Source organism: Elephas maximus, chromosome 1, assembly GCF_024166365.1.
Source record: "Elephas maximus indicus isolate mEleMax1 chromosome 1, mEleMax1 primary haplotype, whole genome shotgun sequence".
NCBI lineage: Eukaryota > Metazoa > Chordata > Mammalia > Proboscidea > Elephantidae > Elephas > Elephas maximus.
In genome coordinates, this window is record NC_064819.1 from 19,188,313 (window position 1) to 19,207,980 (window position 19,668).

General features: G+C 41.8%; 1 non-coding gene across 1 annotated transcript; it reads right to left on the bottom strand.

Moving 5' to 3' along the window:
• Positions 1-592: 592 nt before the first annotated feature.
• On the bottom strand, positions 593-699 carry LOC126058254 (U6 spliceosomal RNA). Its single transcript, XR_007513153.1, has one exon. It is a non-coding gene; the product is annotated as a U6 spliceosomal RNA (small nuclear RNA).
• Positions 700-19,668: the final 18,969 nt, after the last annotated feature.

Here is a 19,668-nt window from a genome sequence, read left to right on the forward strand (position 1 = left end):
GGAACCATATGGACTTTGTTTTAATTACTGAAGTTTTTTGTCTTTATATTACTACATTTAGAAGTTGTTCCATATACTTCCCAGCAGAAAATGGTAACTGGTGTTAAGTAGGCAAAAGCAGAATATAGAAACATATCTCTATGCCATAAGCTCCGTTTGGTTCAAGTATATATGGGGAATCCAGAAAATCTGGAGGTTGGGTTTGGGAAAGACTGCTTCTAGGGTGATTTTTTTCCCCTTTCCTTCCTGTTGAAGTTGATTGAGTTATTCATTTTTTTCAAAGATCTCTTAGTATGAGAGAAGTATTTAGTGGTAAAATGGTTTAATCAAATGGACATGCATGACTTCAGTGTGATAACCGGACACTATTTACCCAGACCCTGCTTCCTTAGGGTGCCTTTCTCCCCTTGAGAACAAGGCCCTCTGGTCCTCGTCCCAGGCCACTGTCAGTCTCCTTGAATCATCCAACACAGACTTACAACTTGCTGGCTACAACTTTTCAAAGCTCTCATTCTGGCTACAGCTATTTTTTCTTTTTTATGGTAAAAATATATAGAAAAAACAGCCATCGATTCAACAATTTCTACATATAAAGAGTCTGGAACGCTTCACAAGCTTGCCTGTCATCCTTGTGCTGGGGGCCTGCTAATCTTCTCTGTATTGTTCTAATTTTAGTGTATATGCTGCCGAAGCAAGCACACTGCTATGATTCTTACAACACATTTATCAGAGTGAAGATTGTGTGGTAATTAGGCCTGAAGAGAAAGCCGGGATTTGGCGCAGTTGCTGGGGAAAACTGTGCCTCTCTCTCCAATTGCCTCCACCCCTTTCCTGCTTAAAATAGGACTTGGCTTCTCTCTGTGGGGGGAGGGGATGTGGTAAGTGCTAAACTAATCTTTTTTTTTCTCTCCTCAGGGATCTTTATTTGTTGCCCTGGACCATTTCAAGGAGAAGGCCTTCATTGACAATGTGTTTCCCCTTCCCACAGAAAGGAAGGGCATTCATGTCATTCCACCTGTTGGAATCTCAAGGCGAGGGCTCACCTGTGTGTCTCTCTAGTCTTTCTTAGTTTTCAGGTTGGACCAGGCCACCATCCTGAGGAAAGTGGTAGAGCCTTCGAATGCTTGTGAGTTGGTGATAGATGTGCCTCTGGGTTTGATGCATTCACTTCAGGGGGAGCACAAAGACCCCTCTCCCATTAGACAGGGCATTCTCCCTGACCCTTTCTTACAAAAACAAAGAGGAAGGTCTGGGCCAGCCATGTCTAACCAAGAATAATGCAGTAATCCTGGGCACACAACACCACACACCACCCCACCACTCCTCGCAAAACCTAGTCCCATTTCCTGATAAAAGATTAATCACTAGTGTTTAATCTGCCAGATGCTGTACTGTTACACGTGAAGTATCTCATTTAATCCTCACAGTACCATGAGGTGGGTACTAATATTATTATACCCCTTTTCCAGTGAAGGGCACACTGAGAGGGTTGCCAGAAATGAACTTATTTTATTTCACAATTCTGACCCAAAGACTGGTCCCAAGTGCACCATCCTAAGACCCATGGTGGAGGCAATAATTGCCTTACCATGTGGGAGTCAAGCATGTGGAGAGGTTTTCCATAACGGCATGCAGTGACAGGGGACCAGAGAGGGCTGTCTGCCTGTTCCTTCCTAGTCCCAAGATTACTGCCACGTACAGACAGGCTGGCTTTGGTGTCGCCAAGCTTACTTCCGAGCTGAATAACTCCCCTTCCCAGGATTACTGGCCCTTAATTTTCAGGGATGTCTGGAGAGCCAAGTAGGAGATTGATGGATGCCCCTAACATACCCAAGTCCTAGGCAGGACAGAAAGAAAAGACAACCAACATGGAGCACCTTCTCTGTGGTATGTGCTATATTGTCGTTTCTCTCTTACTAAGGCTCAAAAGGTTGTATCACGTGGAGAAAGTAGCACAGCTGTTGAGTGGCAGAGCTCTGAGGACTGAAGACAGGAGTCCCTTACATTCCTGCAGTGTGTTGCTCTTTGTAAGACAGTCTGACATCGATGATGTTACCTCATTTGAACCCCTCAGAACAGATATCATGGTTCATGTCACACCACGTCACACAGCTGGGGGCAGAGGGGCCAGGACCATGGATCTGCTCTTTGAGCATCTCCTTCTGCACCACTTCTGCAGTCTTTTCACTTCCTTTCCCTTCTCTGCCCCATCCCCCACTCTTCTCCTATTTTTCTCCTCCCCTTCTGTTTTAATGGAAGGAGCCTTGAGTGTGGAAACCTAAGCTCTCTTCCTGGTTTGCCACCCTGGGGAAGCCTTGGGCCTCACTTTCCAACCTCTGTCAGGAGGCTCCTACTCAGTCCTGCCTGGGTCCCAGAGCCTCCACCCCATGTCTCGATGTGGCGCTAGCAGCACATTAGCTCCTTCCAGGAGAAGACATCCACATGGCCCAGCTCCACCACATCACCGAGGGGTAACTAATGTTAAGGTAGTTTCTGGCTTCCATGCACTTGCATAGAGTAAGAGTCCAGCACCTGCAAGACTCCTTTATTCTACAAGGCCCCATGTGGCCAATGCTATGAGAGAGGCCCTTTATTAAAGTCAGGTGCTTTTCATGCATTATCTCACTTAATCGTCACAGAATCCCCTAGGTGTTTTTGCCCTAACTTTGCAAACAAGAAAGTTGGAAATAACCTAAATGCCCATCAATAGACGAATGGATAAACAAAATGTAGTACATGCCTACAGTGGAGTACTACTCAGCCATAAAGAGAAGTGAAGTCCTAATACATGGTACAACATGGTTGAACCTTGAAAACAGATGTTGAGTGAAATAAATCGATCACAAAAGGACAGATATTGTATGATCCCACTTACATGAAATAACAGGAATATACAAAGTTTATTACTGGTTACCAGGGACGGGAGGGATGGGGAAAGAGGGAGTCATTGTTTAGGAAGCAGTGTTTGTTTATGGTGACAGGAAATTTGGCAACAACTATGGGTGATGGTTGTACGACCTGATTAATGTAATTTGTATTACTAAACTGTATACTTGAAAAATGCTGAACTGGCAAATGTTGTGTTATATTTATTTTTATATTATTTTTTAGAAAAGAAGAAGAAAACAAGAAAGCAAGCTGAGTTTTAGAGAGATTACATCACTTGCCCAAAGCCATTCAGGCAGTAAATGATTCAGTTTGGATTTCAACCCAGGTCTGCCTGGCCCCATTTCTAAGCTTTTCCTACTTCAACACACTGACCTGTCCCTCTCCCCACCTCCAAAAGCTCATTTCTGGCTCGGGGTTTGAAAAGGAGGTAAGCCATCAATTGTCTGAGTAGGATTTTGGTAGAGAAAAATTGAGGTGAGTGCACTCAGGAGAAGAAACCAGGGCTTTGAATCAGTTCTTCCCAGTTCATTCACGGCCAACGAAGCGAAACCAAAATAGACCTGAATTGTTTAAATGTGAGTGAACTGTAACAGTAGTTGGAACAGGAAAAATTATGGGTCAAAACCCTGCTAGAAACTTAATCTCCCTATTAGAAAACAAGGGCAGCGTGCATGTTGCATAGCAACCAAATCTCTTGATCAGCAGAGTTGGAAACAATGGTGCCCTACTGAAAGATGGCAGCCTACTTTGCTGCTTGAAATGTATGTCATTCTCCACAGTCCTGGCAATAATCCAGTCTCCCACATCAGGCTCTGAAAGGGCTCAGTACACCTCTTCCAAGTCTCCCGTTCCAGGGCTTTGACATCTATTTTTTCTGGTTACTGTTCTGGTTTGCCCACATTTTAAAAATGCAGGTCTGTTCCAGTTTTGCTTCATCAGTCATGACTGAGCTGGTTCAAAGCCCTGGAGGAAACTGAGCAAAGAGACAATACAGGAAAATAGGAGATGCATGAGGAGTGGTGAGTAGTTCCAGCTGTCTGTACTTTAGTTTGATAAATGTCGTAAGACTGTGTTTTCTAGAAAAATGATACAGTTGTCCCTCGGTATCCGTGGGGGATTGGTTTCAGGACCCCGCAGATACCGAAATCCTTGGATGCTCAAATCCCTGACATAAATCGCTGTATTTGCATATAAATTATAGTCTCCCCAAAAACCAAACCAAACCCATTGTCATCGAGTCAATTCCGACTCATAGTGACCCTACAGGACAGAGTAGAACTGCCCCATGTGGTTTCCAAGGAGTGCCTCGTGGATTCGAACTGCCAACCTTTTGGTTAGCAGTCATAGCTCTTAACCACTAGGCTACCATGGTTTCCCACAGTCTCCCATATACTTTAAATCATCTTAGGTTACTTAACAATACCTAATACAATGTAAATGCTGTGTAAATAGTTGTTATACTGTATTGTTTATGGAATAATGACAAGGAAAAAAAAGTCTACATGTTCAATACAGATGCAACAGTCTCCAGATGCAACCATGGTAGGCCTAACTACTTTAGTAAACATCAGCAACACCGTAACATTTTTTTAAATATTTTTGATCTGTGGTTGCTTGCATCCCTGGATGCAGAACCTGTGGATATGGAGGGCCAACTGTACTGTTAATCACGATGGAATTGCTCTTTTCCCATAGGGGTTGTGAGCACTCAGGCCTGGAGAGGAAGAGAAGGAGGCATCCCCTAGAAACACTTATGACCTGGCTGCCAAGGGCATTTTGTCAGCAAGTGGGGTGGGGAGATCAGGAGCCCTGGCTTTAGTATGACGAGCTTCTGTTGATAACTTGTCCATCTTTCAGCCTGATACAAGGACAGGTAGAGAGTTATTACAAGGTCTGTCCTCTGTGGAAAGTCAGGGATGTATTCCGGAAGGCACAGATTTGGGTGGGGTCAGGAGAGCCGAGTTCCAGTGTGGGCTTTGCCACTGCTGGCCTTGTGAGTTGCTACAATCCACCTCTCTGTGCCTTAGCTCCTTCCCATCTGCAATGAGGATAATAACAAGTGCCTCTCAGCCTCCCAGGTAGATCCTGTAAGAATCAATTAGGTAATGTTTATGTAAGCACTTTGCAAGCTATGAAGCACTACATGAATGTAAACGATTATAAATCTGAAGATGACCCTTGAGGAAAAGGTGCTGTCAGGCATATAGTATGTAGCCATCACGTTTCACTTTCCTGCTTCCTTTCCACGGTAGCAGGGCATGCATCTCACTGGTGGGTTTTCATGGGTAATTACAGAACATCAGTGAAGATGCTCCCCCTACAAACCCAGCCCTGACCTCCAATTTTCTTCAGGTGTTTCTAAGTCCCTAGAAGGCAAAGGACTTACTGTTTTTCTGTATGTTCACAGTGCTTAGTATAGGCTATATGCTGTTAAAACAAAAAAACATTGCTGTCAAGTTGATTTTGACTCATGGCTACCCCATGTGTTGCAGAGTAGAACCGTTCCAGAGGGTTTCCTTGGCTGTAATCTTTACAGATGTAGATTGCCAGGCCTTTCTTCTGGTGAGTTCTTCTGGGTGAGTTCGAACCGCCAACTTTTAGGTTAGTGGTCAGGTGCAAACCATCTGCATCACCCAGGGAGCTCTCTACATGCTACAGACCTGCACACAGTAGACATCCAGAGAGTACAATGTTGAGTTTTTAAATACAGATGAACATCCTGGGGGAGACCTTGGTTCACAGGTGTGTACATGATAAAATTTGGGGGATGTGAGCTGACATGAACCAGATCGTTAAAAAAAAGTAAATGTACAATGTCTAGTTAAGTAAATGATGCACCCACTGCATGATTCAGCAATTCCAGTCACAGCTACTGACACTGGAGAGACACCCACACATGTGCACAAGGAGTCATGCCCACGACCAAGAATGTTCACTGCCACGTTGTAACAGGGAAAACCAGCGACAACCTAAATGCCCATCAACAGGAGGATGGATAAACACATTGTATAAAATTCAGCCGATTGCTAAATAGAAGTTAAACAAAATCAATATCATGAATCTAAAAAACTTATAGAAAGATATATAAAAACCGTCATAATTTATCTCAGGGCAATAGTCTCGGGGAGTACTCTAGTCTCAACTAGCCTAGTAAGTCTGAATTTATTAAGAATTTGGGGTTACATTCCATATTTTTCTCCCATTCTATCAGGATCCATCTATTGTGGCTCTGATCAGAATGATCAATAGTGGTAGCTGGGCACCATCTAGTTCTTTGGGTCTCAGGGTAGATGAGGCCTTGGTTTGTGTGGACAGTTAGTGATGGAGACTAGTTTCTTCCCTGAGTCTTGGGTTTTTTTCTTTCTCTTTTGCTCCATGCCAGTAGAGACCAATAGTTAAATCTTGGATAGCTGCTCACAAACTTTTTTTTTTTAATTGAACTTTAGAACAAACTAGGTTCTCATTAAACAGTACACATATTGTTTTATGACATTGTTTAACAACCCCACAACATGTCAACACTCTCCTTTCTCAACCGTGGGTTACCTATTACCAGCTTTCCTACTCCCTCCTGCCTTCTAGTCCTTCGCAAGCTTTTAAGACCCCAAGTACTACTCATCAAACTAGGATGTAGAATATAAATTTATGAATTATTATTATGCCAACTGACCAAGTTGTCCCATGAGATTATGGTCCTAAACCTTCAAACCCAGAAAACTAATCCTATGAGGTGTTTGGTTATATCCAAGAAATATTCACAACTGTGTCCCCTATGTGCTTTATTATATATGAGTATATATGCACACACACACACATACACGTATATACATACACCAAAATCAAACCCATTGCCTTCAAGTCGATTCCAACTCATAGTGACCCTCCAGGGCTCCTTCCATATGTAACTACATACATTTTTTTTGGTTATTGTTGCAAAATTATATATATCATAATATTTACCAAAAACATCCTTTTTTCTTGCATACTTTTTAGTGACATCATTTACCTTGGTCAAGCTGTGAACACTCCACCCATATTCAGTGTTACCTTTCCCATCACCAAAAATAACAAGTGTCTTCTATCTAGAGGGTGCTTTTGCCCATTTTTAAAATCTAGTTGTTTATCGTCTTATTACTGAGTTGTAAGTTTTTACATATTTAGAATACAGACTTTCATCAGATATATTTTGCAAACATTTTCTTCCCAGTTTGTGGCTTCTCTTCCAATTTTCTTGACAGAGTCTTTTGAGGAGCAAATAAATTTAACAAATCCAGTTGGTAATTTTTCTTTTATGGTTAATGTTTTTTGTGTCCTATCTAATAACATTTTGCCTAACTCATTCTCATAAAGATTTTGGCCTAGGTTTTCTTCTAGAATTTTTATAGTTTTAGCTCTTATGTTTAGGTTTTTGACCCAATTCAAGCTGATTTTTGTATATGGTGTGAGCTAAGGCTCAAGTTTCATTTTCTTCCAAATGGATATCCAATTGTACTAGCACTATTTGTTGAAAAGATTGTTCTTTCCTCCACCGAATTATCTTAGTACCCTAGTAAAAATCAGTTGGCCATACATGCATGGGTTTATTTCAGGACTCCATTTTTCTTCTTTGATCTATATGTCTGTCCTTATGCCACTACCATACTGTCTTGATTACTGTAGCTTTATAGTAAATCTTGAATCAGGTAGTTTAACTTCTCCAACTTTTTTCTTCTTTTACAAAATTGTTCTAGATATTCTCAGTTCTTTGCAATTCCATACACACTTTTAAAAGAAGCTTAACAATTTCTACCAAAAAAAAAAAAAAAAACCCTATTGGGATTTTTGTTGAGATTGTATTAAACCTATAGATCAATCTGGGGGGAAATGACATCTAAATGATATTGAGATTTCTGACTGTTGTTAGTATAACTTTTCCATCCTTTCAGTTTTAACCTACTTTTGAAGTTTTAGTAGGTTTGTCGCTGTTTGTTTTTTGTTATTTTGGAAGATAACATATAGTTAGCTCTTCCTTTTTTAATACAATCTAACAACCTTTCATTTTAATTGGGGTGTTCAGACTATATTTAATGTACTTTTCAATATAATTAGCCAACAAAATGGAGGTAAACTGTAATCATTAAAAAATATTCAGTCTAAAAGAAGGCAGGAAAAGAATAAAGAACAAAGAACAAATAATTATAAGAAAACATGGTAAGTTCATAGATTTCAACCTAGATATATTGGAAATTTCGATATTATCACTAGGTGAGATAACTAGGTGTCACTGGTTGACATTTTTTATTATATTACTTTAAAGGTACCACTTCATTTTATCTGGCTTGAATAGTTTCTAATGAAACGTTTGTTATCATTTTTATTTTCCCTGTGTTTATTGTTTCTTTGTTTTTTTTTTTCTGATTCTCTTCAAGATTTTCTATCTCTATAATTTTCAGAAGTTTGACTACAATGTGCCTATGTAAGCATGATTTTCTTTGTGTTAATTTTTCTCGCAATTTTCTCAGTTTGTTTACTCTGTAGTTGGTTTTTGTCTTTCACTTATAAAATTCTCAGTTGTTATCTTTTCACATATTTCTTCTGCCCCACAGTCTCCTTCTTGTCTCCTTTTGGAGTTCCAGTGACACCTATGTTAGGCTATCTGGTATTGTCCTAAAACTCTTAGATGTGTAGGGTTATATTCTTTCACCATACCTATTTAATCTGTATGCTGAACAAATAATACGAGAAGCTGGACTACATGAAGAAGAACAGGGCATCAGGATTGGAGGAAGACTCATTAACAACCTGCGTTATGCAGATGACACAACCTTGCTTGCTGAAAATGAAGAGGACTTGAAGCACTTACTAATGAAGATCAAAGACCACAGCCTTCAGTATGGATTACACCTCAACATAAAGAAAACAAAAATCCTCACAACTGGACCAATGAGCAACATTATGATAAATGGAGAAAAGATTGAAGTTGTCAAGGATTTCATTTTACTTGGATCCACAATCCACACCCATGGAGGTAGCAGTCAAGAAATCAAAAGATGCATTGCACTTGGCAAATCTGCTGCAAAGGACCTCTTGAAAGCTTTGAAGAGCAAACCTGTCACCCTGAGGACTAAGGTGTGCCTGACCCAAGCCGTGGTATTTTCAGTCACATCATATCCATGTGAAAGCTGAACAACGAATAAGGAAGATCGAAGAAGAGTTGACGCCTTCGAATTGTGGTGTCGGCGAAGAATATTGGATATACCATGGACGGCCAAAAGAACGAACAAATCTGTCTTGGAAGAAGTGCAGCCAGAATGCTCCTTAGAGGCAAGTATGGCAAGATTATGTCTTACATACTTTGGACATGTTGTCAGGAGGGATCAGTCCCTAGAGAAGGACATCATGCTTGGCAGAGTACAGGGTCAGCGGAAAAGAAGAAGACCCTCAACGAGGTGGATTGACACAGTGGCTGCAACAATGAGCTCAAGCATAACAAAGATTGTAAGGATGGCACAGGACTGGGCAGTGTTTCGTTCTGTTGTGCATAGGGTCACTATGAGTCGGAACTGACTCGACGGCACCTACAACAACATCACTTCGTGTTTTAGTTTGCATAATTTCTCTTGACTTATCTTTAAGTTCACTAATTCTTTCTTCTCCTGCTCAGACTGTCAAAGTTACTCTTGAAAAACATCCTTGGATGGTTATGAGGCAGGGAGGTAGGGAGGGAGAGGGGTATTCACTAATTAGACAGTAGACAAAAACTACTTTAGGTGAAGGGAAAGACAACACACAATCCAGGAGAGGTTAGCATGACTGGACTAAACCAAAAGGAAAGAAGTTTCCTGAATAAACTGAATGCTTCAAAGGCCAGAATAGCAGGGACAGGGGTCTGGGAACTATGGTTTCAGGGCACATCTAGGCCAATTGGCATAATAAAATCTATTAAGAAAAAATTCTGCAACCCACTTTGGTGAGTGGCGTCTAAGGTCTTAAACACTAGCAAGCAGCCATCTAAGATGCATCAATTGGTCTCAACCCACCTGGAGCAAAGGAGAATGAAGAACACCAAAGACACAACGTAATTATAAGCCCAAGAGACAGAGAGGGCCGCATAAAACAGAGACTACATCAGCCTGAGACCAAAAGAACTAGATGTGCCCAGCTATAACCAATGACTGCCCGACAGGGAACATAACAGAGAATCCCTGATGGAGCAGGTGAGCAGTGGGATGCAGACCTCAAATTCTCATAAAAAGACCAGACTTAATGGTGTGACTCAGACTGGAAGGACCCTGGAGGTCATGGTCCCCAGACCTTATGTTAGCCCAAGACTGGAACCATCCCCAAAGCCAACTCTTCAGACAGGGATTGGACTGGACTACAAGACAGAAAATGATACTGGTGAGGAGTGAGCTTCTTGGCTCAAGTAGACACACGAGACTATGTGGGCAACTCCTGTCTGGAGGGGAGATGGGAAGGCACAGGTGGACAGAAGCTGGCTAAATGGACACAGGAAATATAGGGTGGAGAGAAGGAGTGTGCTGTCCCATTAGGGGTAGAGCAACTAGGAGTACATAGTAATGTGTATATAAATTTTTGTGTGGGGGACTGACTTGATCTGTAAACTTTCACTTACAGCACAGTAAAAAAGAAGGTTAAAAAAAGTAACTCTTCATCTCTATATTGTGTTTGTCATATGTGACATTTTCATTTGATTCTTCTGAATAGTTTCCATCTCTTTGCTGAACTTGCCAATCTGTTTATGTATGGTGTACACCTTTCCATTAGATCCTGTAATATATTTATTACAATTACTTCATGAGTTTCCCACAGCTGTTGTAACAAATTACCACAAACTTAGGGGCTTAAAACAACACAAATTTATCATCTTACAGTTCTGGAGGTCAGCAGTCAAAATGGGTCTTACAAGGCTAACATCAAGGTGTTAACAGGGCTATGTTCATTTTCGGTGTCACTTAGGTGAGAATGTGTTCCTTGTCTTTTGATTAAATCGTGAAATCATGTCAGATCATGAAATCTTGTCATCACTGGTCCATGTAAAAATAAAAGGGAGAAGAAAGGAAAAAGTTATCTATAAAATGTTATTTAGAATTTTCGTCTGCTTTTCAATTCTTAAAATGTACAACGTACATGAATTTCTTACATGAGGCTTATCAAAAACCTAATTTCAAGAAACACTTGTAAATAGTTTCTCTTTACCCATGTATGAATTTGTTTTATTTAAATATTGCCTTTTACCCTAATTCCAACTCTCATTCCTTTCCCCATCCCCCACAGAGTTTATGTTTAATGTGAATCTTTTCGTTGAAAAAAAAAATGTATTTTGTTGTTTGATATGTCTCTGGTGGCACAGTGGTTAGGCGTTCAGCTGCTCACTGAAAGGTTCATGGTTCGAACCCACCAGCAGCTTTGTAGGGTCATCCGCTCCTGTAAAGATTACAGCTTACGAAGCCCTATGGGGCAGTTCTACTCTGTCATAGAGGGTCACTATTAGTCAGAATCAACTCAATGGCACACAACAACAACAACAACATGTCTTAAATTATGAGTGGCACAAATGGTTAAGCACTTGACTACTAGCCAAAAGGCTGGCATTTCAAACTCACCCAGAAGAACCTTGGAGGACAGGCCTGGTGACCTGCTTCTGAAAGGTCACAGCCTTGAAAACCCTATGGAGCGCAGTTCTACTCTGCACACATGGGCTCACCATGAGTCGGAACTGACTTGACAGCAACTAACAACAACAAAGCATAGCTTACATTTTATTCAGGTTCTTCCTTTTCAAACTCAGCACTACATTTTTAAGAAATGTCCATGTCATTATGTATACAAATAATTTTTCGCTTCTAACTGCTGCATAGCACTTCGTGTGTTTGTACCATAATTTATACTTCCATTACTGCAGTGATGGACACCCAAACTGCTCCAACTCCACAAACAACACGGCAATGACTATCCCCTTACGTGCCCCATGACAGACCTGTATGAAATTTTCTATGAGACATGCCAGCAGAGGACCTGCTGGGTCACAGTATATGTAATGTGACTAAGTCCTGATTCTCTCCAGGATGGCTGTACCAGTGCCTCCTCCCACCATCATGCAGGAGGTTTCCTACAAGCCACAGCCACAGCAGCTTTCTAGCACCTACCAGTCTCATAGGTATAAAATGACACCCCTTTGTTACTTTGACTTTGCATTGCTCCGATGACCGAGTTAAGTCAGTTTGCCTTTTCTATGTGACTCCCAGTTGTTTTTTTTTCTCTTTTGTATCCCCAAGTGAAAATGCTTCCCAGGCCCTCTTCAGAGCTTCCCACAAGTATCGTTTGGCTTTTCTGCCTTGTTTATTGTCATCACTGGGGACAACCAGATGTAATCAGAGGCAAACCAATTCTGTCCTACAGCCATTGGCTTACATGTGCATGCAGATACCTGAATTTCAGATTGAAGCCTACATCAGCAAGACGTTAGCTACCATAAGTGTTTGTTTCATTTTTTAATTGCAATAAGTAACTAAAGAGCAAGACTTTTATCACCATATTTGGGGCTCTGTGCTGTAGAAGAGAAACCATTCTTCCTTGTGAGGCGTTTGCTGCTTAACACGAACATTGAAAAGTCACTATTAATCTATCTTTCAAAGAGCAACAAGGTGGACGTGGCCTGTGGATTATCTGTGTTAGACTGTGGCTGTGAACATGTGTGCGATTCCCTGAGGAGGGTCAGGCACGTGCTGTGGAAGAAAGATGTTGGCTCAAAAGTAGAATTTGGAAAACAGGTAATTTTTTGTCCCAATAATCTCACAGTAACAAATCAAATCAAAAGTGAAATAATAAACCTTCTGTAAGTACTTTAACATTTCTAAACAGCATTTGAGGTATCATAATAAAATGCCACAATAATATAAAATATTATTTATTAAAATAATATAGTTTTAAATATGAAAATAAAAAGCTACCTAAAGTACTTACACCACTACTGGCCAACTGCACAGATTAAACAAGTTAAACAGGATTAAGCTACATAACCCCTCTGGGGTGGACTCCTCTATGGTCAGATGTCTGCTCAGACTTCCTTTTGAGAGTCCCTGGCATACCTGTCACCCAGAGTGCCAGAATCTGTTTTGCAAGTGTGGGTCATCAATCTCTGCAGCCATGTGTCAACTGCGTTTCCATCCTGGGTTTTTTTCTTGAGTTCTAGCTAGATATTCACACTATATTCTCCTAAACTTGTCAGAACTTCTGCACAGGTGGCCAGAGGCTGCTACTTGGTGAGCTACATTTGTGAACTGGTTCTTTAAAAAGGGAAAATTGTGTCTCCTCACCCTTCACTCTCAGGTATGCCTACCACCTCAGCTATGGATGTATTAGAGAAGAGCAGGGCTGTCATGTTTTTAGAAGGATAACACATTAGTTCCACTGTTTAGTGGCAGAAAGGAGAGTTGTATCCAGGGCTAAAGGATACAGTTGTGCAGTTTATGCACTGCACAAAAAGGTCTGGAAGAATGGTAAATGTGGACTGAAATCCAAGCTGTGTGCCCTAACTTGGGGATGAGTCTTCCCAGAATAAGGGGCAGCACAAGGCGCCCTTTGGCTAGCAGGGGCCCAGTAGGGTCAATGCTGGGTCTAAAAGGGCCAGAACCAATGCCCAGGGAAGGATGGTAATGGGCTGAGGCTGCTATTCGGTCCTGAACCCAGGCATTGTATTTTCTCATGTGCCCCACAGAAATGTTATACTTGGGAGGCTGCCTGGAAAATCACAAAGGGTGTCTTCAGATCCTGGCAGAAGTGAGCTACATAAATGGTGCTCAGTGGGGAGAGGAAGATTTTGCCCTCCAAGCGACAATTGGCCATGTTGGAGATAATTTTGATAGTCACGACTGGGGACTGTCCCTGAGGGGGGTGATAAAGGCCAGAAACACTGCTAGGCATCCTACAATGTACAGAACATCCCCCACAAGAGAACTATTGAACCAAAATATTAATAGTACCAATTCGAGAAAGTTTGGGTATACGAAAGTAAGAGAAATGAGTTTCCCCCATTAGCAGATGAGCAGGTAATGTGGTTGTTCTCATCCAATATTTATGAGGCGACAGCTGTATACTTTAAGTTTTCCCTTGAAGTCAAGGCTCCTCCTCTGACCCAATGCTAGTCCATGTCATCAATCCTATTCCCTTCCTACCTATACCCCTATGGCCGTGGAAGGACAAGATGCTCAAAAGAAACATATATATGTGATTGTGTGAGTGTCCACATGTATGTGTCAGTATATGAGAGAGACACAGAGAGATTAAGAAACAGAAAAAGACATACAGATGCAAAAAGACGGGGGTGGGGGAACAACAGAAAGAGAGAATGAGAGAAAAAACATAGAATTGACACCCAAATAAGTTTTTTTTAATAAACACCACCTACGATGTGCCAGAGCCCTGGTGGCACAGTGGTTAAGAGCTTGGCTGCTAGCCAAAAGGTTGGCAGTTGGAATCCACCAGTCACTCCTTGGAAACTCTATGTGGGGAGGGGGATGTTCTACTCTGTCCTACAGGGATGCTATGAGTTGGAATCGACTCGATGGCAATGGGTTTGGGTTTTTGGTTTATGATGTGCCAGGGTCAAGAAGCTCAGCAATAAATAAGTCAAGGTCCCTGCCATCAATGAGTTCACAATCTCTCAAACAGACAAAGACAACCAGGTGTAACTTGTGTGTGGAAAGTGTAAATCAGCTGCCATGGATTCAACTTGGACTTATGGAGACCCCACGTATATCAGAGTAGAACTGTGCTCCAAACGGTTTTCAATGGCTGATTTTTCAGCATCTTTCTGACTGTTGGTTGGAAGCTACCTGTAGTTCTTACAGCAATTCGTTGCCATGTGGGCTTCCCCAATATAGCCACTTGCTTCCTCAATGCCAGCAAGGGAAACTCCAGCAAGACAGGCACTATAATCTTTTGTAATGTAATCATGTAATCACAAACACAAAATCACATGCATCCTGTCACCTTTGCTACATTCTATTGATTAGAAGCACTCAGGTCCCACCCGCACTCAACAGGAGGGGATCACACAACGGTATCAACACCAGGAGACAAGGATCATAGGGGCCACCTTAAGAGAATGTCTGCTACAGGAGGTAACAACTGGAGGTGATGCTCTTACTCTGAAAACCTGTAGTCCCTTGGGTCTATGGCGCACACCATCCTCTGCATTGTGTTTGCCCCAGACGATTGGAAGCAGGGCAGGAACTATATTCATCTTTAGATTCAGTTCCTAGCACAGGGCCTGATACATAGTAAGTCATCAATTTTGGATGAAGGGGTAGAAGGATGGATAGATGGATGGATGAATGGATGGGTGGATGCATGGATGGATGGCCAGATGGATGGATGGATGCGTGCATGAATAGACAGTAGATGAGTTTATGGACAGACAGATGGTTGGCTGGAAGGAAGGAAGAAGGATAAGTGGTAAAAAACAAGAGTGAAGGCAAGCACCCAAGCAGAAGGAGTGTAGCCCTCACCTGACAGTACGGTCACCCAATGTAAAGTAGGAAGATGTAAGCAAGAAGTGATGGGTCCATTCCCAGTCCCAGGCCTTGTTCCTGGAACTGGCACTTGGAGCCCTTCCATCAGGGCAGCTAAGAGACTAGGGGCAGACTCTCTCTCCTTCCCAGGTCTTGTTTTCTTCTTAGGAAATGGGGGTGGAAAAGTCATGAGGGGTGCCAAATGTTCCATTTATGAAGCTCCAATGAGGTTCTGCAGATCTTGGTGACTTTGGCAAGTACAGAGGTAATTTCCTAAGAAATAAACTAGAAGAAGAAAGCATTCTTTTGTAATCCTCTCCAAGACTCTAGGCAATGGCCTTTGACAATGAAGGATTTAAAAAGTTATTTAAGTAATAAACTTTGAATTTTGGAGGCAGACCTTCTTGAGCTCCTGCTGCAGGGAACGATGGTGAATCCGGGCTGTTCCAGGCCTTGGCCTCTGAGTCCAAGATGGAAGCCAGGTCACCAGAGCATCCTAGTGCTGGAGGCAGAAGCTCAGGTGGTTGTTTCTCCACTGGGACTGTGAAAAGGCTACATGAGGGGGCAGACTTTATTGCAGGTGCAGAGAATACTGACTATACCACGGACCACCAGAAAAATGAACAGATCTGTCCTGGAAGAGGTACAGCCAGAATGCGCCTTAGAAGCAAGGATGGTGAGACTTTGTCTCACTTACTTTGGGCATGTTATCAGAAAGAACCAATCCCTGGAGATAGACATCATACTTGGTAAAGGGTCAGCGAAAAAGAAAAAGACACTCAATGAGACGGACTGAGACAGTGGCTGCAACAATGGGCTCAAACATACCTACTTTTGTGAGGATAGTACAGGACTGAACAACATTTCATTCTGTTATGCATAAGGTTGTTATGAGTCAGAGCTGACTCGATGGTACCTAACCATAACAGTGTGTTTTCCACTCCATACTACCTCACTGGAGGACAGATTCTGACAAATTTTCTGGCTGTCAGCTTTAGTCTAGGTGGCCTTGGGTTAAGTCTTCACCTGTGTGTATTTTTTTCTCCTTTTGCTTGAATTTCTATGATTTTTTGTTGTTGTTATTGTGCTTTAAGTGAAAGTTTACAATCAAGTCACACTCATACAAAAATTTATAAACACCTTGGTACATACTCCTAATTGCACTCCCACTAATGAGACAGCACACTCCTTCTCTCCACTCTCTCTTTTCCTGTCCATTTGGCCAGCTTCTGGCCCCCTCTACCCTCTCATCTCCCCTTCAGACAGGGGATGCTAGCAGAGTCTCATGAGTCTACTTGATCCAAGAAGCTCATTCTTCACCAGTATCATTTTCTATCCCATAGTCCAGTCGAATTCCTGTCTGAAGAGTTGGCTTTGGGAATGGTTCCTGTCTTGGGCTAACACAAAGTCTGGGGACCATGACCTCTGGGGTCATTCTAGTCTCAGTCAGACCATTACATCTGGTCTTTTTATGAGAATTTGAGGTCTGCATCCCACTGCCCTCTTGCTCCTTCAAGGGTTCTCTGTTGTGTTCCCTGTCAGGGAAGTCATTGGTTATAGCCGGGCACCATCTAGTTATTTTGGTCTCAGGCAAATGTAGTCTCTGGTTTATGTGGCCCTTTCTGTCTCTTGGGCTCATAATTACGTTGTGTGTTTGGTGTTCTTCGTTCTCATTTGATCCAGGTGGGCTGAGACCAATTGATGCATCTTAGATGGCCGCTTGCTAGCATTTAAGACCCCAGATGCCACTCTCCAAAGTGGGATGCAGAATGTTTTCTTAATAGATTTTATTATGCCAATTGACTTAGATGTCCCCTGAAACCATGGTCCCCAAACCCCCACCCCTGCTACGCTGGCCTTTGAAGCGTTCAGTTTATTCAGGAAACTTCTTTGCTTTTAGTATAGTTCAGTTGTGCTGACCTCTCCTATATTGTGTGTTGTCTTTCCCTTTACCTAAAATAGTTCTTGTCTACTAATTAGTGAAAGCCCCTCTCCCCCCTTCCTCCTTCCCCTCTCTCATAACCATCAAAGAATATTTTCTTCTCTGTTTGAACTATTTCTTGAGTTCTTATAATTTTTTTTTAAAAAAGAAAAAATTTTTTCTTTTTTTATAGTAGTGGTCTTATACAATATTTGTCCTTTTGCAACTACTTTCGCTCAGCATAATACCTTCCAGATTCCTCCATGTTATGAAATGTTTCACAGATTCATCATTGTTCTTTATTGATGCGTAGTATTCCATTGTGTGAATATACCATAATTTATTCATCCATTCATCCGTTGATGGGCACCTTGGTTGCTTCCATCTTTTTGCTATTGTAAACAGTGCTGCAATGAACATACCAAAACCAAAAACCAAACCCAGTGCCATCGAGTCGATTCCGACTCATAGCGACCCTATAGGACAGAGTAGAACTGCCCCGTAGAGTTTCCAAGGAGCGCCTGGCAGATAGATTCGAACTGCTGACCCTTTGGTTACCAGCCATAGCACTTAACCACTATGCAACCAGGGGTTTCCATAGGTGTGCATATACCTGTTCATGTAAAGGCTCTTATTTCTCTAGGGTATATTCCAAGGACTGGGATTGCTGGATCATATGGTAGTTCTATTTCTAGTTTTTTAAGGAAGTGCCAAATCGATTTCCAAAGTGGTTGTACCATTTTACATTCCTACCTCTGTGATTTCTTTTGCTCATCTGAACTATGACAGGTAATCTGCATTATGTCAGAGAAAGGCCATTAATAGCCGAGGTGGGTGAATTGTGACAAAGTCAGACTGAAGACTCTGATATTTATGTCTTTGTTTCTGTGGCCTGACTGTAAGGCTGAGGGACACTATTGTTTTTAAAGGTGACAAATGAGTCTTTTGCATGGATCAGCATTGGTAAAAACCTTTGTAACAGAAATCTATGAAGCGTTTGGTGCTTAGTCTCCTAGGAAAGGAGAACCACAGGAACTCTGGACGCACTGACCCAAAAAAGGAAATGTCAGATTCCAGGGAAAGTCAGTAACTTTAATTAAAATTTTAACTTAGATTTCTCTTTCTGTGTCTTTTTTATAATCTATCAGCGTGCTGTCACCTAGCTAAAGGAGCTAACAGCAAACCTGGGGAGGCCAATGAATAACACACACACACACACACACACACCTGTTGCCATGGAGCCGATTCTGACTCATAGAAGCCTTGTAAGACAGAGAAGAACTGCCCCATAGGGTTTCCAAGGAGCAGCTGGTGGATTCAAACTGCCAACGTCTTGGTTAGCAGCCAAGCTCTTAACCACTGCACGACAGGGCTCCCAATGAATAACACTGGGGTCTTATTTACTTGAAACTGGCCTGAGAGCAAAACAGTAAAGAGAACTTGGCATTTCCAAAACATAGTGTTTGTTCTTGTTTTGAAAGCAATGTCCTTGTTTGAGAAGTACGGGGCTTCAATCTGTTCCTCAGACTTGGCTTGTCTCTTTGCCTTTTACTTCTTCCTCTAATCTGTGCAATTTCAAACATGAGAAGCACAGTTTCTCTGGATCCAAAACCAGCAACTAGACCTGGAACCATCACGAGAAACATCAGAAAAAGATCCTCTAGTCTCTTGCTGGCGTTTCTGTGACCTGAGTCCATGCTTTAGGCCCCAACCTCTAAAAACTTTAAGAACTGACCTCTCAATCTTTAAACCTTAAACCAAAAATATCCCCTGAAGTCTTAAAACTGAACAGTTTGGCTTAACTAGTAAAAAATGTCTGCCTTGAGCATTACCCTCTTTTAAGAACTATCTATATGGGATCAAACTGACAACAGCAACTGGAAAGATTAGACAGAAACCTCAGGGGGCAGTGAGTTTATGTTCATGGGGGAGGAACAATTCAGAGAAGGAGGGTGAGAATGGTTGCACAACTCATAGATATAATCAGTGTCACTGAGTTATACATGTAGAAACCATTGAATAGATGTATGTTTTGCTGTGTATATTCTCAACAACAACAAAAGAACTGATCTTGCACAAACAGAAAGCTTTTATATAAAGGATCCATAAGCACCCATTTCTCTGCTGGGCACACAGCACTTTGCCTGGCACTATAAAAAAAAAAAAAAAATTTTTTTTTTTTTTTATAGTACGAGGACATAAAAAAAATAGAAGGAATAAAATCATGGTCCTATCAAAGGGCTTAGCCCTGGTGGCGCAGTGGTTAAGAGCTTGGCCACTAACCAAAACGTCGGCAGTTTGAATCCACCAGCCCCTCCTTGGAAACCCTATGGGGCAGTTCTA